Source organism: Sus scrofa, chromosome 8 (genome assembly GCF_000003025.6).
Source record: "Sus scrofa isolate TJ Tabasco breed Duroc chromosome 8, Sscrofa11.1, whole genome shotgun sequence".
In the NCBI taxonomy this organism is placed as follows: Eukaryota; Metazoa; Chordata; class Mammalia; order Artiodactyla; family Suidae; genus Sus; species Sus scrofa.
In genome coordinates this window covers 38,090,403-38,111,364 of record NC_010450.4, presented here as the reverse complement: position 1 = coordinate 38,111,364, position 20,962 = coordinate 38,090,403, and the positions used below count along the sequence as shown (strand labels likewise).

At 43.0% G+C, this 20,962-nt stretch overlaps 1 protein-coding gene across 4 annotated transcripts in view; it reads left to right on the top strand.

Moving 5' to 3' along the window:
- Positions 1-20,962, top strand: part of TEC (tec protein tyrosine kinase) — a 131,207-nt gene that overhangs the window by 70,895 nt on the left and 39,350 nt on the right. The window lies entirely within an intron of this gene.

The window sequence follows — 20,962 nt, the reverse complement described above, 5'->3', positions numbered from 1 at the left end:
ACGCAGGTCTGCTATTTGTGTCTCCAGTGGAAATATTGGTTCTTTTGTTCCAGTGCCCTGGACACCTTGCCGAAGACTCACTTTTACTTCTGTGAACTTTGACTAAAAGTGGAACGGTTTCCTCCACCTGACTTCCTCCGTGTCTTGGTCACATGTTGGGGTGGGGGCGTGTCACACCTTCTTTTGTTCTTCTGGGCACATACTGACCGAAATATCTGCGCTGGAACCAGTTATCACAAGCACGTTCAAGGGCATTCTGCCATAGAGGGAGAGTTGTGGGAGACAGCAGACCAGGCTGCCACAAGCGGACGAAAGCCCGACTCCTTGCATTCTGAGTCACCAGACAGACCAGCCCGAGAAAGACAACAACTTACCTTTTTTTGACCATTTCCCTCAGCTGTCAGGTGAAGTAGAGTTCTCTTCCTGTCTATGGCTTTCCATCATTATTTTCCACTAATTACCTTAATGTCATGGCTGCAAATGTTCTCTTTTTGGAGTTAAGAAAAGCAAATTTTCAGAGTTGCTACTGTGCTGCAGTGGGTTAATGACCTGGTTTGTCCCTGTGGAGGTGCTGGTTCAATCCCCGGCTCAGTGCAGTGGGTTAAGAATCTAGCGTTGCCCCAGCTGTTGCCCCTCTGGCTTGGATTCGATCCCTAGCCCGGGAACTTCCATATGCTGTGGGCGTGGCCAGAAAAGGAAAAGAAAATGCAAGAGAAAAGCAAATTTTCTATCTAAAGCAAGAAATATTGGTTCCAATGTCAGATGGCCAGGCTCTGTCCCTCACTCCCTCCTGTGACCCTGGACGAGTGAACTTAACTACTCTGTGCCTCAGTTTCCTCATCTGTGAAATGGGGATGGTAACAGTTCCTACCTCACAAGGCTGTTCTGGGAATCATTGAGAGAATTCCTCAAAAAAAAAATGCGCTAAATGAATTAAAACACAATCTGCTGGGAGTTCCCAACGTGGCTCAGTGATAATGAACCTGACTAGTATCCACGAGGACATGGGTTCGATCCCTGGCCTCACTCAGTGGGTTAAGGATCTGGCATTGCCATGAGCTGTGGTGTAGGTCGAAGACAAGGCTTGGACCTGGTGTTGCTGTGCCTGTGGTGTAGGCTGAAAGCTGTAGCTCCAATTTGACCCCAAGACTGGGAACTTGCATTGGTGCGGATGCGGCCCTAAAAAGACAAAAACAACAACAACAACAATGAAAAGAACCCAAAAAACAAACCCTGCAATCTGTAGTATAGTGAGCCTTGAAGAAAAGTTAGTTACCTTGCAGTAACTAACCCTCGGTGTATAAAAATCATTCTTTTTAACTGCTCGTGTTGATTTGAGTAAATAAAATTCCTGACCCTCTACCTCACACTCCTTTAAAACTTTAACTCACCATGGAAAATTTAAGATAATTTTCTGAGAGGAGTTCCCATGCGGTGAAAGAAGCCTTGGTGCATGGGAATCAGGGAGGCAGCTCCACCAGTGACTCTGACCTCTGGGCCCTGGAGCCACTAACTGAGCTTTTGGTTTTCAGGGTGGGGCTGGGGTGGGAGGGAGGGGCACGGGGATGGTGTCTCCTCCTCTGCCTGGAATGTAGGCATCTCCAGAGCCTCGAAGCAGTCCCCAAGCTTCCTCCCTCTGTGCCAGACTCTCAGAACATTCTGGTTCCCCTGTCCCTTTCTCCTCTTTCCTTCTCCCCCTGGTCCATCTGTGCCTCTTAGATCCCGCTTCCTCATTCTTGCAACATCAGCCGGAAGTGATCTCCCTGCCTCTTTGACAGCCCCAGCCTTTCCTGTTCATACGATGAGTAATGGCCCTTATCTCCTTGTGTGAACGCCGCGGCTTTCCTGCTTCCTTTCTGGCTACTCGTTCTTGTCTCCTTCAGTGTCTGTGTTCCTCAGGGTTCTGTCTGGGGCCTCGCTCCTCACTGTGCACTTTGCTCAGGAGACATCACTCCAGTGGCTCTGGGCTAGCATCGAAGTGCTGCTGGCATCCCCTCTGCCTTTCCCAGCCTGATGTCTGTCTAGTCCCAGGTCTAAGAGTTTCTATAAGCATCTCAAATTCAAAATGTCTGGAGGGAAACTCGATGTCCTGACCATCTCTGCCCCAGTAATTGTACCATGATCTACCCAGCTGCTTGTGCCAGAAACCTGGACGTCTGTCTGACCTTACTACCTCCCTCATCCTCTTTCACGTCTGGACTCTCAGCAGGTTTTGTTGATTCGATCTTCTGAGTATACCTCAGTCCGGCCACTTCCCCCATCTCTCTCACCACTATGATCCAAACCACCCCTGCCTCTTCTTGGGTGAATGCAGTGCCTCTGGATCAGTTAGAGCTGAGCTAGCCTATTTATCACACAAAACCCCTTGATGCATTAGAATTTTTTTCTCTTTCAATGTGGAAAAAAACACAAAAATTGGAGGCAGGCTGTCCTGAACTGATATGATGGATCCCACCCAAGGATCTTGGATCCTGTCTTACTCTTCTGTCATCCTAGCTTATATCTTTTAATTCTTATTTATTTATTTTTTGTCTTTTGTCTTTTTAGGGTCACACCCGCAGCATATGGAGGTTCCCAAGGGTCTAATTGGAGCTACAGCTGCCAGCCTATGCCAGAGCCACAGCAATGTGGGATCCGAGCCGCATCTGCAACCTATACCACAGCTCACAGCAACGCCGGATCCTTAACCCACTGAGCGAGGCCAGGGATCAAACCTGCAACCTCATGGCTCCTAGTCGGATTTGTTTCCACTGCACCACAACAGGAACTCCTTATATCTTTTATTTTAGCCCAAGATGGTTATTGATGCTCCAGCCATCTTTTCAGAATTGCAGGTTGGAAGAAGAAAGATAAAAAGCAGGAAGGTATTTCTCCCGCCTGAGTCAGTTTCCCTTAACAGCCTTCCCTTACTCGGAACTTAGCCACATGGCTATACTTAGCTGCAAAGGGAGCTGAGGAATAGGGCTTCTTTTATTGATAAGAAGTGGATGTTGGAGTTCCCATCATGGCTGAGTGGTTAACGAATCCAACCAGGAACTATGAGATTGCGGGTTGGATCCCTGGCCTCGCTCAGTGGGTTAAGGATCCGGCGTTGCCGTGAGTTGTGGTGAAGGTCGCAGATGCATCTTGGATCTGGTGTTGCTGTGGCTCTGGTGTAGGTCGGCGGCTATACCTCCGATTGGACCCCTAGCCTGGGAACCTCCATATGCCTCGGGAGTGGCCCTAGAAAAGGCAAAAAGACAAAAAACAAAAAACAAAAAAAAACAAAAAAAAAAAAAGAAGAAGAAGAAGAAGTGGATGTTATGCATAGACAGCTAGGGATCTCTTCCATAGCCTAAAAGGCACCTCTTCCCACTCTTGCCCTTTTCAGTCTGTGGTGTATAATCGCCACTGTGGTCTCTTAAAAACGCAAATACAACCGTGTTCCTCCCCTGCTTAAAAACTTTGAGCAGCTTATTATTCCCAATTTAAATCTCAAACGTCCTCAACAGACCTTTGGTCCAGCATCCTGCCCATCTGTCTACATTTATTTGTAGTTCCTTCTTTTCCTCACTTCTAACCTTCCAGCTCAGCAGGTTTTGTGTTCCTTAAAGGCGCCTGGCTGCTTTTCACCTTGGAGCAGGTACTTTAGCTGCATCCTCTGTCTAGAATCGTGTCTCCCCTCCCTTGACTGGCTAATATCACTTCCTCAGTACAACCTCTCTGATTGTCCTGATTAGACTAGTTTTCCCTGTATAATCTCATCCCTTGCTTTTACTTCGTACCACCTGTCTCTGTCAAGTAAATGATCCCCTAGGACAATTGTTTTTTTCTGTCTCTCTTAACTAATCTGTCACAAGGCAGGTGAAGGCATTTCTCAGGCCAATACTTGAGCAGTGGCAGATAATGTGCGGTTGTTGAATGAGTGAATGGGATCCATGTTCAGTGATGGATATGATGGATTTATTCTGAATCGTATTAAAGAGATGTAACTAAAAGACATAAAGAAAAGTGTTGTGCTTGGTAGTCAGAGGTACTGAATCAGACACAAGTGGGAAGTGGGGACTGACTGGAGAAGTAAATTTGAGACCATCAGAGCTAATCCATTTAACGCTGTTTATTCTAAAAGGAGGTAGCTTCCTGAGGGGACACGCAGCAGGCTTGGAAGCCAGATGGATCCTCTCGGAATCCTGAACCTGTCATTTCCCAGCTCTGACATTGAGCAGTGGATAAAACTCTGAGTCTTAGTTTCTTTAATCTGTAAATGGACAAAATACCTACCCTGCAAGACCATTTGTATGAATACAGAGTATTTCAGTCTTCTGTTTGATCCAAAAAACACTTTAAGAAAGAAGATACTTCTACTTGAAAAAGAGACAGTGGAGTTCCCTGGTGACCCAGCAGTTAAGGATCTGGCATTGTCACTGCTGCGGTGTGGATTACTGCTGCAGTATGGGTTTGATCTCTGGCTCAGGAAATTCCGCATGCCATGGGCGTGGCCAAAAACCCCAGAAACCATGGAAAACATTATCCTTTTTATCATTTCCTGGTCATCCTGAATGCACATCCTTTTGTACAGTGAAAATAAAGATTGCCATCTGGACTTAGGAAAAGAGGGCTTTGGGATGTTTTGGTAGGTTGTTGTTATGTTTTAATTTACCAAATACTTCTATAGTGCTTACTGTCTGTCATGGTCTTATGTACTTTGCAAGTATTAACTTCAATCCTTTGAGTTTTATCAGGTAGCTGCAGTTATCATTCCCATTTTATAAATGGGGAAACTGGAGGACAGGGAGGTTGAGTACCTCATCCAAGGTTGTAGAGCCAGGGCAAGGCAGAGCCAGGAATCTAGCCGAGGCCATCTGATTCATGCGTAAGGATCAGACTGACAGTAATTTTAGAACAAGAATTAGCCATAAAGAAAGTCTAAGAAATTGGTAAAAGTGTGTCTTGGTAATGCTACTCTTATACTTTGAAGGGAGAGAAATTTTTTGCCAAGGTGCTCTCTGCTGTTGTGTGTTGAGGCTGTGGGTTACCAGAGATCAACTCTTTGTAACGTAAAAAGGAAGTGCTAATATAGTTGCTTGCTGATTCAGTATTGGTTTTATACTGTAAGACAGAGCTAAAATAGCCGCAAAGGGCAAAAATAGTACAGTCACATGAAGCATCAACCATCTTTTTTAACAACAGAATTATCAGACCCATGAAGTAAAGGTTAATCTTTTTGGGGGGTGAAAAGAGTGAATTTTGGTAGATACTAGCATTTCTGTTATATCCACCTGTAATTTTAGGGAACCAATATTTGTCATGACCCAAGGAAGAATCTCATTCAAGCCATTTTATGTTCAAAGACACAGTCCATTTTTTTCTTTTCTTTCTTTCTTTTTTTTTTTTTTGTCTTTTTAGGTATGCACCCAACATATGGAGTTACCAGGCTAGGGGTCTAATTGGAGCTATAGCCGCCAGCCTACACCACAGCCACAGCAACCCAGGATCCAAGCTGCGTCTTCGACCTATACCACAGGTCACAGCAACGCCGGATCCTTAACCTGCTGAGCAAGGCCAGGGATCGAACCGTCATCCTTATGGATACTAGTCAGATTTGTTTCCGCTGAGCTGCGACAGGAACTTCTGACACAGTCAAATTTTTTTTTTTTTGCTTTTTAGGGCGGGACCCGTGGTATATGGAGGTTCCCAGGCTAGGGGTTGAGTCGGAGCTACAGCTGCCGCCTGTGCCACAGCCACAGCAACGAGGGATCCAATCCACGCCTGCGATCTACACCACATCTCATGGCAACACTGGCTCCTTAACCCACTGATGGAAGCCAGGGATTGAATCCACAACCTCATGGATCCTAGTCAGGTTCCTTAACTTCTGAGCCACAAAGGGAATTCCCCAGCACAGTCAAATTTGACATCAGTTCTCAGAAGATTTTTCTTGGAGTCAAGAAGGTAGGTATGAGGGTCTTTCCATTACTAGAGCTAAGGGCTTGTTTTTTATTTTCCCAAAGGACTAATATTGTTTAAAAAGTAATATTGATAGCTAAATTTATGGAGCATTTACCATTTGTCATGTTTCCAAGAGTGAAATATAAATTGACGCTTTAATTCCTACAACAAACTTAGGAAGTTGCAGTGCTCTTATTCATCCCATAATGTAGCTGAAGAAGCTGAAGCTCAGAGAGGTTCAGTACCTTGTCCAAGGAGACGCAGCACGTTAAGTGGTAGAGCCGGGATTAGAATGCAGGTGTTCTGGCTCCCGAGTCATTGCTCTTAAGTAATCAGCTCTCTGAAGAGTCCTGCTGTTTTTTAGTCTAATGAGATGTAAGATATATAAAAAAAGTGAAAATGGTTTGTCCTTTTATTTTCCAAAAGCTACCCAGGTTTCTTCCTCCAAAGAAGAATAGCACACCAAGGAACAGAGCCTGGCTGCGTTTTTTGTTTTTAACAGCCTGGGCCCTTACATGCCAAAATATAATCATTTAAGGCCATGGTTCCTCATTGCCTTGAAGATTAAATGCAACTTCTTAGCCTTATGTTCAGACCCCTTCGTAATATGGTCCCTTCTTACCCTCACCGCCTCCTCTCCTGCCTCTTGCACCTGTCCTGCTCAGTACATCTGAACACGCTGGTTCCCTGACTTCCCTGGCTGCCATGCTCTTTTTTTGACCACACACCTTGGCTTATGATGTTCTGGTGGTCGGTCATTCTCTTTTCTCCTTTCTTGGAAAACTCTTATTCGTGATTCAGGGCTTAGCTCAGAGAGGCACTTCCTCCCTGCAGCCTTCTCCGTCTCTTCTTCTAGAAGAATTAACTTCTTCCTTTGCATCCCACTGCATTTTCTTCCAGAAAGAACTTTCCACACTGCCTTAGGAATAATCATCTCTCCCTAGCCAGCTGGAAACTCCTGAGAACAGGAGCAGGTGCTACCTAAATGTTGACTTTAAGAGCTGGAGGGGTGAGGAGGAGGGAATGGAAAGGTACAAGGACCTGTGAGTTAATTCCAGACATTGTTTAATATTCTCTGGATGGAGGGTAAGACTTTTTGATTTGGGGATGTACACTATTCAGTGTGACCTATTTCCTTCCATAACAAGGGATGAAAAATTTACAAAGGGCAGAGTTTACAATCATGATATCCATGAAATGTGCAACAGTGAAACAACTATCAACTTGGCAATGGAAATAGTATAACTTAAAAGAATTGCTGGAATGAACCCAACTAGTGTCTGTGAGGATGCGGGTTTGATCGTTGGCTTCAAGGGGTCAAGGATCTGGCATTGCTGTGAGTTGTGGTGTAGGTCACAGGTGTGGCATGGATCCCATGTTGCTGTGACTGTGGTGTAGGCCGGCAACTGTAGCTCTCTGATTTGACCTCTAGCCTGGAATCTTCCATATGCCTTGAGTGTGACCCTAAAAAGCAGGAAAAAAAGAATTGCTGTTAATTGCTATTTTTCTAGGTTAACTGGCTGATGTTTTAATTTGCTTAGTTACATCTAATTCTACACCAAATATTGATTGAGTTCCCACCGAGCTGGGTGCTAGTGGTGATCACGCCCAAGGGACACTGTTCCTCTGCCTGTTATAGGTGTCAGGTATCCAACAAGAGTCTCACAAATAATAACTGCATTTATAATTATAAAAGTTAGAAAGAGTACCGGCTGCCTTTATTTCAGAGTGTGAGGTATATGAGCAGGACCAACATGTTCTAAAGGTACAAAAGGTATTAAATTGAGCCATCTGAAATTACCAGTATTTGATCATTTCTGCTTACAAAAATGGCAAAAGCTTCTGGTTTGACCTACTATTACCTTAGTGAGTTGATGAAAAAAGCCACCTCTCTTTCTGAATCCACTTAAAAGCCCATGCTTGGTAATATGGAGGTTTCAGATATACTCACTGAAGTTGCTACAGTAACTCCTACAAGTTCCTTGAAAGCCTCCCAAGGCAACTTGCTGTCTATGTGGTGCGATGTGGTTCTGATCCATACGGAAGGGATGGGGGGAGGTAAGGAAGGAAAATTGAACAGAGAAGGCCCCCGTCACAGGTGCTGGTGGGCTTGTGGTGAGTATAGCCTGGCTTTTGGGCTGTGGGGATCTTGTATATGGCATTGGGGAGCATCTCTTGGAATGGCCTTATATTCTGCAACATGGATTATTATTATTATTATTTTTTTTGGATTTTTGCTATTTCTTTGGGCCGCTCACGAGGCATATGGAGGTTCCCAGGCTAGGGGTTGAATCGGAGCTGTAGCCTCCAGCCTACGCCAGAGCCACAGCAAGGCGGGATCCGAGCCGCGTCTGCAACCTACACCACAGCTCACGGCTACGCCGGATCGTTAACCCACTGAGCAAGGGCAGGGACCGAACCCACAACCTCATGGTTCCTAGTCGGATTCGTTAACCACTGCGCCACGACGGGAACTCCTATTTTATTTTTTTAAACATTTTATTTTTTTATTTTTTAACATGGATTCTTTTTTAACTAGACTACTTGAGAGTTAATGGCATTAGCAACAGCAGACTAAGAAGGGATGAGTGATTTAATTATGGCCCCCAGCTGTGAGAGACAATAAAGTGTATTGCAGCCTAGAGTTCTGTATCTTCTTCATTCGCCCTTGGTCAGTTGCTTTAACGTCAGTTCCCCATTTACCCAGTTATAAAATGCAAATGCTAAATAACTCAGTCCTTCAGAATCAGTAGTTCTATAATTACGGAGCACCTGGAGATTGATGGATGCGGGGAGCTGTGTAAACATGGCCTCTAAGAGCACCGTATGAACATCAGGGATGGTGCAGTATTCTTCTGCTGAATCCAGTGTACACGTTGCCAAATAAGGGTAGTTACAGCTTGATTAGTAGCAGTTAAGTAATGTGCCCATCTCTACCTTGTGCCAGTTTATAATAAGCCCTTCTTGTAGTCTCTCTCCAATTTTTTCCAAGTGGATCCAACTACAACTTTGTTCAGGATTTTTAAAAAATGAGATGGGGGCGTTCCCATCATGGTGCCGTGGAAACAAATCCGACTAGGAACCACGAGGTTTCGGGTTTGATCCCTGGCCTTGCTCAGTGGGTTAAGGATCTGCCGTTGCTGTGAGCTGTGGTGTAGATTGCAGACACGGCTCGGATCCTGTGTTGCTGTGGCTGTGGTGTAGGCTGGCAGCAACAGCTCCGATTCGACCCCTAGCCTGGGAACCTCCATATGCTGTGGGTGTAGCCCTGAAAACACAAAAGACAAAAATTAAAAAATAACAATAATAATAAAGTAGGACTTTGAAAAAAATGGGATGGGAAGAGGTATTTTTTAAACTCTTATTATGGAAAGTTGTAAACATACTGGAGTAGAAGGAATAGTACAGTGACCCCCATGTATGCAGCACTCAGCCAAATAATCCTGAGTCATTCTCCCCCTCAATCTCCACTGCCTTGTAGCATCTGCCCCACTCGCATTATCTTGTAGAAATCACATCATTTGACACAGAGTCCTCACCTTAATACCGTCACCACATCTCAAAACATATCAGCAGAACTTTGTTGATATCATCAAGCATATCTGGTTAGTGGAAGACATTTTAAAAATAATTTTATCTGCAGAATGTTCCCAGATAAGAGGTTGTGCTACCAGAGTTTTTTGTAAGTTGATTCATTGTACCATAAAGTGAATATTCCTATAGAAACCACAGTAGAAGCAGTGATTGGCACCCAGAAACCCATGGAACTAGGCAGTTCTGCACATTTCTCTTTGAATAACTTACTGTGGGCAGAATTGATGGGCCGTTCATCTTCTCTTATGAGAGCCCTTGCTCTAAGATATGTTCTTTTTCTCTTTCTTACTAGTGTTTTCATGGTGATTCCTTCTTTCCATGTCCTCCCCCACCCCCTCCTTCTTCACCCTGACTCCCACAGGTCCCACTAGAGGCAAAAGGAAGGAATTTTTCCCAGCACAACTGGTTATTTTTAGTGGGGGCAGGGAAAGAGGGATGTTTCATGTTCAGGGGCAGCCAGCAGTCTGGGGAAGCTGCCGTAACATGCAGTTGAATATTTTAAAGGTATTTAGAAAACAAACAGCAGGGTGATTCCCTTAACACTGGAGAGAACTAGAGAAATATTGTAGAGGGTCCAGCGGAAGCTTATTTAAAGACCAGGTTAATGCTCTGATTTTGCAGGACCCTAGCTAGCAAAGCTCGGTTCATTTTCAAAGAAATCGTTATCTCCAAATCATACTTGTATGCAAACACCTTTGCAGCCCTCTGACATCAGATAAACAGAGAGGAGAGTTTTTTCTTAGTGGAGGACCCGGTCGGCTGTGGACAGTGTGGAGGTGACGTTTGCAAGAAGGTGTGAGCCTCCCAAGTTTTCCCTTGCCTGGAAACCCAGTCCTGCCTCTAAGTCACAGGTCAGCCTCCAAAGGTGAAGCTGTGGGGCACTTGCCACAGGGTTTTCTCACTCCCCAGGCTGTCATTTCTCTGGATTATCACTTCATCAATCAATTTGGCCATGACGGGGATACTGGGCCTAGGGGTGGAAATTGTGCCCCTACTTATGCTGCGGTTGGAGGTTCACACCACGTGTAAAAGCCACAGAGTTTGCCTTGTATGGTTGCGTTACCAGCTGCCCCTGTCACCCACTACCTATCCTGGTAACTGAATTTTCCGTTTTGCCCTGTTTGCTATCTGTAACGCTCCCCCACCAGAAATTCACAAAGCTTATCATCCCCAAGTTCCTTTTGACAAGAAATCATCTTTGTGTGATTCTGGTTATTTCCACTTTCATAAAGATGTCAAGTGTCATTAAAAAAAAAAAAACAAACCTGAGCACACAAAGTGCCCACTGGGAAGCCTCAGAACTGTACACACACGCACACACACACACCCACACACGCACACACAGTCCCTGGTATAGAAGCAAAGTTCTACTAGTCCCTCTTAACCATAGAAACCCAAGAACTGAGACCTTCCTTCTTTTTCTTTTCCCTCTTCCCTTCTCTTTTGCTATGTAACCAGTCAAACAAATGGCAGAGATTTGCAGAGACGTATCTCGTGATTATCATCTCTGTGGTTGAGGAGGGCGTCCCTTGACACAGTTGTGTGTGTCTCTGAGGATGGTAACGTGACAGCTGCTCTCTTCATTGGTATTCACACAAGCAACAAAACACTTTGATTGAACAAGGACGTCTTAGGTCCTGGTGAATTGTGGCATTTGTGTGCCCACCTAGGGTGTCATATGTCTGAGAGAGCAGCAGCAGAAAGAAAGCTAGCTGGAACTTTTCTCTGAAACAGCATAGTCACAAAAAAGTGGTGGCTCTGACTGGCTGTTATGAAATTAGACCTAAGAAAATACTCCTCTCCACTAAGCGGCATCCCCTCCTGTTCACTCATGTCCTCATTCATTCATGCACTTATTTAAAAAGTCACTGCACGTCTGCCATGCCCCAGGTGCCAGGGAGGAGGTGGGTGTGTCTTCACTGACCTTCTGTTTGGTGACCTTTACCATTCATGCCTTGAAGAAGAGAGTGAGAAGAAAGGAAGAAAGAGGAGGGTCCCAGCTTGGGGGGAAGGTATTAAATTAATTGTATTTATTAACCAGCAATTCTTTAGTACTGGATGAATGGGGTGGCTGGATGAGTTGTTTCTAAACCTAAGTGAGAGCCTTCACTTAAATGAGAGCTGCTTGATTGCCTCCTTCCGGCCCATTTTAAACTGAGGGTATTTTGCTTAATTTTTATACCTATTTTATTCTTTTGTTGTTGTTGGTTTTTCTTTTTTAAGTCTATGATTTAGAACACTAAATTGTTTCTTAGTTTCCAAAAATTTCTTAGTGGTCCCTGAAGGCAGGTGCCATATATATATGTATAATTACAATATAAATATATAATATAATATACAATATTATATTATATTATCTGTTAATAAAATATACATATTATTTTATTATATATTTGTGTTGTTTATATTATATACTATATATGTATATAGTATATATTATATTTATTAGCTCTATTGAGATTATAATCAAGGTATATAATATATATTATATATGATTATATTATGTATTATACATATTATCTCTATTGAGGTTATAATGAAGATATAGTAAACTGCATATATTTGAATTATACTACTTGAGGAGTTTTGACATATGTGTACACTTGTGAAACCATCACTATAATAAAATAATGAACATATCAATTACCCTCTCAAAGTTTCCTCAAGCCCTTTTGGGAATTCATGCCTCCTCTTTCATTCCCACTATCCCCAGGTTATCACTGATCTGATTTTTTTGACACCGTAGATTAGTTTGCATGGATGAGAGTTTTAGAATAAACTCACACTACATGTACTCCCCCTTTTTAAAAAACTTGCTTCTTTCACCTGGCATATTATTTTGAAATACATCCATTTTTGTATCAATATTGCATTTTGTTTTATTGCTGTGAGTTTCATCGTTCACCTGTTTGAGTTTCCAGTTTTCAGCTAATACAAATAAAGCTGCTCTGAACATTCTTGTACAAATCTTTGTGTGGTCAGATGCTTTCATTTCTCTTGGGTAAACACAGTGGCCAGGTTTTAAAATCTCCGCATCTCCTGTGCTTAGCACTTTTGTTAGCATGTTGTGCATACTCAGCAAATATTGCCCTATGTGGTCACTGGACTTTTCCTGCACTTCTGTGATAATTGATAGATAGGACCTAATTATTTTAAAAAACAGTGTCTTAAAATTTTGTTGTGTTTCAAGAGAAAGAGTGCTTTGGTTACTATTGTGTTTCCCTAGTTTGTTCTGTGGTATTTTATGCACTACAGTTAAGCTTAATTTATCTATGCTTTTATTTTTTGATTTCTTGGATTATTCATCTAGAGAAATTCAGAGAGTGTTGTAATGTTACCTGAAGACACAAGGTAAAAGCCAGTAAAATTTGTAAAAGGTCTCTATTAAATCCTTTGTTCTTGATGAATTCTATAACAATTAGAAATTATGTGGTTGAAAAAAAATTAAGGATCTATTTTTGGGAAATAAGAATTGAAATGCTGAAACATTTTAGAACTCTTTTATGTAAAGGCCAAAAAAATTATACTAAGTAACATGTTAGTGATTGCAATGGGCCAGACATTATTATGCTGAGTGCTTTATGAGCATATCAGAATTAATCCTTGGAGTTCCCTTTGTGGCTCAGGGTTTAACAAACCTGACTAGGATCCATGAGGATGCAGTTTTGATCCCTGGCTCAGTGGGTTCAGGATCCAGCGTTGCCATGAACTGTGGTGTGTAGGTCATAGTGGAGGCTTGGATCTGGCTTTGCTGTGGCTCTGGTGTAGGCTGGTAGCTGTAGCTCTGATTCGACTCCTAGCCTGGGAACTTTCACATGCCATGGGTGTGGCCCTAAAAAGCAAAAAAAAAAAAAAAGAAGAAGAAGAAAAAAAAATTAAACCTCTTAATAATCTAGGAGAAAGGTTATTTTAATATCCCATTTTACAAATGAAGAAATGGAGACTAAATGAGGTTAATTAATTTGCATATGCCCTCAGAGCTGGCATTTCAGTGCAGGTCTGTGTGAGGATTGAAGGTGTACTCTCAGCTGTTGAGACCTCTTGACTCTGCTGTGTTAAAATATTAAATAATACTCAAAGTATTGTGGTGCATTCAATACATTTTTTAAAAGTCCATGTAGGGGAGTTTCCATCGTGGCGCAGTGGAAACAAATCCGACGGGGAACCATGAGGTTGCGGGTTCGATCCCTGGCCTCGCTCAGTGGGTTAAGGATCCGACATTGCCGTGAGCTGTGGTGTGGGTTGCAGACGCAGCTTGGATCTGGTGTTGCTGTTGCTGTGGCTGTGGTGTAGGCCGGTGGCTATAGCTCCGATTTGACCCCTGGCCTGGGAACCTCCATATGTTGCGGGTGCGGGCCTGAAATGACAAAAGACAAAAAAATAAAAATGAAACAAAAAAAAAATTAAAAAAAAAAAAGTCCATGTAGGTAAAGAGAGTCTAGTTGATTGTACACATTATATACACATATTTTTCTAAACGTTAATCAACTGACTTTATATTTAAAGTCACTTTTTATTCTCTCCCATCACCAGGGTTGGCAATGCTCTTAGGTGGATTGAAATAGCCAGTCCTTTTTATCTTGTACAGTGGAATTGCTCCCCATTGTCTCTCGAATTTGTGGCTGTTTGGCACCCTGTTGATCCATCAGGCCCAAGATAATGCTTTGTCTGTGATTGCTTTTCTATTTCTTGCCAGAAACTTAAAATAACTATTGACTGGGAACTGTCATTTGTCCTCTTAGGGCATCAAAGTGGTTGGTGCATGTGTCTTATTTCTTGCCTTGATTACAAGATTTCTGCAGATAAGAAGTATATCCCATATTTATTTTTTTTTTGCATGTCTTAATATTTTTATTTTTTTCTATTATAGTTAGTATACAGAGTTCTGTCAATTTTCTACTATACAACAAAGTGATGCAGTCACACATATGTATACATTCTTTTTCTCACATTATCCTCCATCATAAGTGACTAGAGATAGTTCCCAGTGCTACACAGCTTATCCATCTCATTGCTCTTCCACTCCAAAGGCAATAGTTTGCATCTATGAACCCCGGATTCCCAGTCCATCCCACTGCCTCCCCCTTGGCAACCACAAGTCTGTTCTCCAGGTCCATCAGTTTCTTTTTTGTGGAAAGGTTCATTTGTTCCATGTATTAGATTCCAGATGTAAGTGATATCATATGGTATTTGTCTTTTTCTTTCTGACTTACTTCACTTAGCCTGAGAGTCTCTAGCTCCATTCATGTTGCTGCAAGTGGCATTATTTTGTTTAGTTTTGTCTTTTTGCCTTTTCTAGGGCCACAACCACGGCATAGGGAGGTTCCCAGGCTAGGGGTCTAATCAGAACTGTAGCCACCGGCCTTCGCCACAGACACAGCAACGCCAGATCCAAGCCGCGTCTGCGACCTACACCACAGCTCACGGCAACGCTGGAGCAAGGCCAGGAATCGAACCTGCAACTTCATGGTTCCTAGTCGGATTCGTTAGCCACTGAGCCACGACGGAAACTCCTTTGTTCTTTTTTTATGGCTGAGTAGTATCCCATATTTCTTTAGTTCTTGTTGAAGAGGTTTCTGATATCACATTAGCTTAAAATTTTGAAGTTATGTAGGAATTTGTCTCTCAGTAAAATTTCCAAATGATGGAGTTCCCATTGTGGCTCAGTGGTTAACAAATCCGACTAGGAACCATGAGGTTGCAGGTTCGATCCCTAGCCTTGCTCAATGGGTTAAGGATCTGGTGTTGCTGTGGCTGTGGTGTAGGCTGGCGGCTGCAGCTCCAATTAGACCCCTAGGCTGCTGTGGGTGCAGCCCTAAAAAGAGAAAAAAAAATTTGTTTTTCCAAATGAACCTAAGAAGAACATTTGAGTGACATGTGAGAGTAAGAGAGCTTTATTAATCTGGGGGTGACACATCCATCATAATCTAGCATAGAATGTGACTCTCTGGCCTTCTGTTCCAGGGCTTAGTGCTTGGGTGTGGCAATTAGTGGTATTAATTTATGTTAAAAAAAAACCTGAAATGTTTATGCAGCAATGTAATAAACACTCAGCTAGCATTCTAGACTCTATGAAACAAAGCTCCAGATATCCACAGACCTACTCAAATTATAGGACAGTACTTAAGAGAAATGACGTATTTTCATGGTATTGCGCTTGCAGACCTAACTATTAATGCATGTAGTGGTGGGAAACATCCTGATTTTCCATGATGTCTGTCTAGCTTGGTGTGCCAAGTGTACAGTAGGCATTTCACATACTAGATATTGGCCAGGGACTGTCCTCAGATCTGCGTGTGGGAGCCCTTTCTGCCACTGTGACCCAGTTTCAAATTTCCTACTGGTGTTTTTGCTTCTGATATTTTTGGAGAAGTGGGGTGGCATAGTGGTTATTGGAAGGCTTCAGTGAGTTAATCTGTGAAAACCCACGGGACAGTATTTGGCACACGGTGATGCATGAGTGTTACCTATTATTATGTTTATTATTCAAATAGGGGTTAAAGTAAGTGCTCTGATTTAGTATATTTAAGTCCATGCCAGGGAGTCTCATCATTTTATACTTATGCTGCAAGATTCAGAGCCCAAATCCCCACACTGAATTTCTTATAAGTTCTTAATTCCCAGTAAAATGCTTCCCTACTCTAGGCAGGGAATATATCCAGGTACAGAAGCCAAATGTTGCTCTAAAAATCCAGTTTCTGTATTTATATTTTCTGAATCTTATCAGTAAGGAATATTGAAACCTGCCTGGTAGGGGTGGGAACAAGTAGGCACTTGGGGTTTGTGCAGAAACAGTTGTCTCTGGGGAAAGGTGGCTGCAAATCATTATGTGTTAGGTCCATGGGGTTCTAGCTAAATGTATACCTTTGGATCAACTCTTGTCTCGTGTAAGTCAGTAATCCCAGAGTACTCTTAACTCATGAAGTAGGAGATACACCAGGCAGGCCAGGTGGTGGAGGAAGGCAGCTTTAAGTAACAAAATGTAAGTGACAAATATTAGGGTGCCAAGGTTTCGTTTTTGCTTTCTTCTATTTTTCACTAGAATTTTGTACTTGGTAAAGAGGGGACATTTCATCATAGAATCACCAAGTTGGAAATGACTTCATTTATTTATTCTATTTCTCCCAATCCCAAAAAGGTCTCTATCAAAATTATTCCCAGCATCCACAAGAAAAATGCTATATCCATCCTGAGCTTTTCCTTGTCTCTCCTGATTAACATATCCTGCCGTACTGTCGGTGTTCTTAAGATAAATGGCTGGCTTCTCAAATTCACCAGTAGCCAGCCCTGGATGTTTGTATAAATTTATTAAAAATGTGGTACATACATACAATGTAATACTACTCAGCCATAAAAAAAGGATAAAATAATGCTATTTGCAGCAACATGGATGCAACTAGAGATTCTCATACTAAGTGAAGCAACCCAGAAAGAGAAAGACAAATACCATATGATATCAGTTATATGTGGAATCTAAAATATTGCACAAAAGATCCTGTCTGCAAAACAGAAAGAGGTCTTGGATGTGGAGAGCAGACTTAATGGTTGCTGGGGGGAGGGGGAAGGAGTGGGATGGGGAGGAGTGGGATGGACGGGGAGTTTGGGGTTGGTAGATGCAAATTATTACATTTAGAATGGATAAGCAATGAGATCCTCCTCTACAGCACAGGGAACTATTGCCAGTCTCTTGGGGTAGAAGATGATGGAAGATTGTACGAGAAAAAGAGTATAAGTGTATGACTAGGTTCCTATGCTGTACAGTGGAAGTAGAGACAGCATTGTAAATTGACTATACGCTAATAAAAAAATTAAAAAACAAAAAAATTAATGTAGTGTTATGATTTGATATTTTAGAAGGGAGAAAGTGTTCTGGAAATTAGAGGAAAGCCGTGTACCTTGTAAGACGTGCTGGAGGCAAAATCTCTTTCATCTCATTCCCAGTTCTGTCATTCAGTTGATGTGTGATTTTAAGTTAGTTACATTTCATCTCTCTGTCTAGTCTCTCCATTTGATTTGATTTACATATGGTGAAATGACCATTACTTCATTGTCAAGAGATGTGAAATATACAGTGGATGCACAAGAGAGGGTACACACAACCCACACCCACACACACAGTGTCGCTTATACTTCTTTACCGACTCTCTGAGCAACTACTAAGAGCCACGCAGTTTTTTCAGCTTGGAGGATTCAAAGATGAATAAGAAGGGGTGTTACCTTAATCATGTTTTTTAGTCTAGCGGGCAGCATGAAGGCAGTGGAAACTGCACATGAAAAGGGTAATGACCTTAGTTATTTCTTTTGGGGGCTACAATATTAGCAATAATATATAGCATTCTTGAGTAATCATCAAGTAATTTTCTTATTGAAGAGATTCTAAATAGCCTAAATGGAGGACAACAAACTATATATGTCTCTTCTGGTTAATCAGAGTGTGAAAAGCAGGTGCTAAAACACCAGGTGTTAAGAGGGCACATGGCTCTTTCATTAACTCTTAGCTTCCCTGCAGTAAGTCTCTCAATCCTTCCAAACCTTCTCTTGGCCTTTTCTAATCTCCCAGGGTTGCCCTGCTTTTCTGACACACGCATGTGTTAGAATTCTCTTTATCTATAAAGAAAGTGCTAAGTATTTCTGAGTTTGAGCCCCGTATTTTCACCTCCCTCCAAACATTTCCAACTGGTCATCCACTTGGCAACTCAAGCATTTCCCAGCCTGGTGGTCCTCCTGTTCCTTATCATTGCTTCTGGGATGGGTGCTTACTGGCCACTCAGACTCCAAGTCCCTGTGGCTCCCGAACTTCTGCTCTCCGAGTCCCCACATCTCATTGGTCCCAAGGCTGTGTGGACTCAATCTCAAAAACTCTGGCATCCCTTCTGTCCTCACCTTGCTGACTGCCCTTGGCTGTGTTCACAGCCTCACCTGAGCTTTGAGCAGTGTCCTGTCTCCACCCACGCCTCACACTGCCACAGACATGCCTCAACCCAGCCACTCACATTCCCCACTTAAAACGACCTGGAATAAATCCAAACTCCTAAGTCTGGTGTATCAGCCTCTTCCAAATTTGGTCTCAAATAAGGACATTTTGGGGTCCTTTCCTTACACTTCCCCCTGACCCACCCTGAACTTTAGCCACCGTGAATTTCTTTCTGTTCCCTAAAACAGTGCTTTGCTGTTTTTGCCCCCTGAATTCTCTTCTCCACTTGCTCTATAGGAAAACTCCTGCTTAATCTTTAAAAACCAAATCGAAATGTTACTTCCTCCCTGAAACTTCCCCAGCTTCTCCGGGCCCAGTCAGTGTTCCACGCCATCGTATACTATGTGCACACAAGATTTCAGCTTTATTTGATTACAAATCACTCATCTCTTCCCCTTCCGCCTACCCTATCATCATGATCTCCACTCGAGGGAACCCTCAACCTCCTTCCTTAATGTCGAAGCTGCAGCACATGGCTCTGTGCTTGTTCTATGGTCAGTGTTTGCTGGCAAGATAGATGAAATAATGAATGGGCAACTTAAAGGTGAAATTTTATCCTCAAACTTCTTAGCAAAGTATTTGGATGAATAATCCCAGATATTAATATAGGCCATGAACATATTCTGTAACATGGAACATGCATTTAGGGAGCATAAACCAACCCAGTATACACGTCATCCTACATTTTCCCGTGTAGGTTGACTGGCATCTGACAACTGCTTTTAGTGGCAGAGGCAGGTGGCGAGTGGAGATGAGTGTCTTAGAAGCTGACTCCAGTCTGCTGCTCCGGGGCTAAGAGGTCTGGCAGGTGATAAATGACCCCAGAGCAGAGTCTGGAAAAACTCCATGATGTCAACAGTCATTTTATCCAGGGTTGGGTGGTGGATTAAGGGTCATTTGATTTTCTTTGTGCTGTTAGTGTTTTGTAAGGTTTCTGTGATGAACACATGTGGCTTATTAATAGAAGGGGGACACTCTGGCAGTTTCTTCTGCCTACTAACTGGCCCAGGAGCAGGGTGGGTGGACCTGTCTGACTAGACCCCTTGGCACTGTGTACCAGGTTCTTTACAAGCTGGCCCCTGCTCACCTTTCCATGCTGCCTCATGTACCCTGTGCTTCAGCCACACCAACCTTTTTTTTTGCTACTCATTTATTGTATGTAGCAAACAGTGACAGATATCATATTGCAAGTCAAGTCAAACATTCTGAGCACTTTGCAAACACTAACTCATTGAACTCTCAGAACTATCTAATAGTATCTATGAAGTAGATACTGTTGGTTTTTTTTGGGGGGGTTATTGTCTTTTTTAGGGTCGCACCTGCAGCATATGGAGGTTCCCAGACTAGGGGTCTAATTGGAGCTGTTACTGCTGGCCTACACCACAGCCACAGCACGCCAGATCCAAGCCACATCTGCGACCCACATCACATATCACAGCAATGCCAGATCCTTAACCCACTGAGCGAGGTCAGGAATAGAACCCACAACCTCATGTTTCCTAGTCAGATTCATTTCTGCTGCACCACAATGGGAACTCCAATACTGTTTTGTTTTGCCTTTTTTTTTTTCCTGTCTTTTTAGGGCCACACCAAGGCAAATGGAGGTTCCCAGACTAGGGGTCTAATCGGAGCTGTAGCCACCAGCCTACGCCAGAGCCACAGCACGCGGGATCTGAGCCGCATCTGTGATCTACACCACAGCTCACGGCAATGCCGGTTCCTTAACCCACTGAGCAAGGCCAGGGATCAAACCCACAACCTCATGGTTCCTAGTTAAATTTGTTTCCATTGTGTCACAACGAGAACTCCTTGTTTTGCTTTTTAGGGCAGCACTCATGGCATATGGAAGTTCCCAGGCTAGGGGTCTAATCAGAGCTTCAGCTGCCAGCCTACACCACAGCTACAGCAATACAGGATCCAAGCCACGTCTGCAACCTACACCTCATCTCACAGCGATGCTGGATCCCTAACCCACTGAGCAAGGCCAAGGATCTAACCTGCATCCTCATGAATACTAGTCGGATTTGTTTCCACTGTGCCACAATGGGAGCTCTCTGAAGTAGATACTGTTATTATTCCCATTTTATAGAGGAGACAGCTGAAGTTAGTCTGAAATGTTCTTTTCTTCTCATGTGCTATTTATTCCCTATCGTATTATCAGAATTTCTGTTCTGAAATTATCATACAAGCCTTGGTTCTCCTGTGTTCTCTTAGTGTCTTTTTTATATCTGGTACTTACTACATTGTATAATAGATAGTTACTGCATATGTCTCTCCCACAGATAAACTTATGTAAATTAATTTTCATTCCTACCTTCTGTAAGATGTATCTGATAACACTTGTCTCACAGAGGAGCTGTGAGGAATAAATGGCACAACCTTTGGACTCCGTGCTCAGGAAATGAACTGCCCCCATCTAGACATGGCGCATTCCTTGACCCAGTTGCTGGCACAAGACAGGTGTTG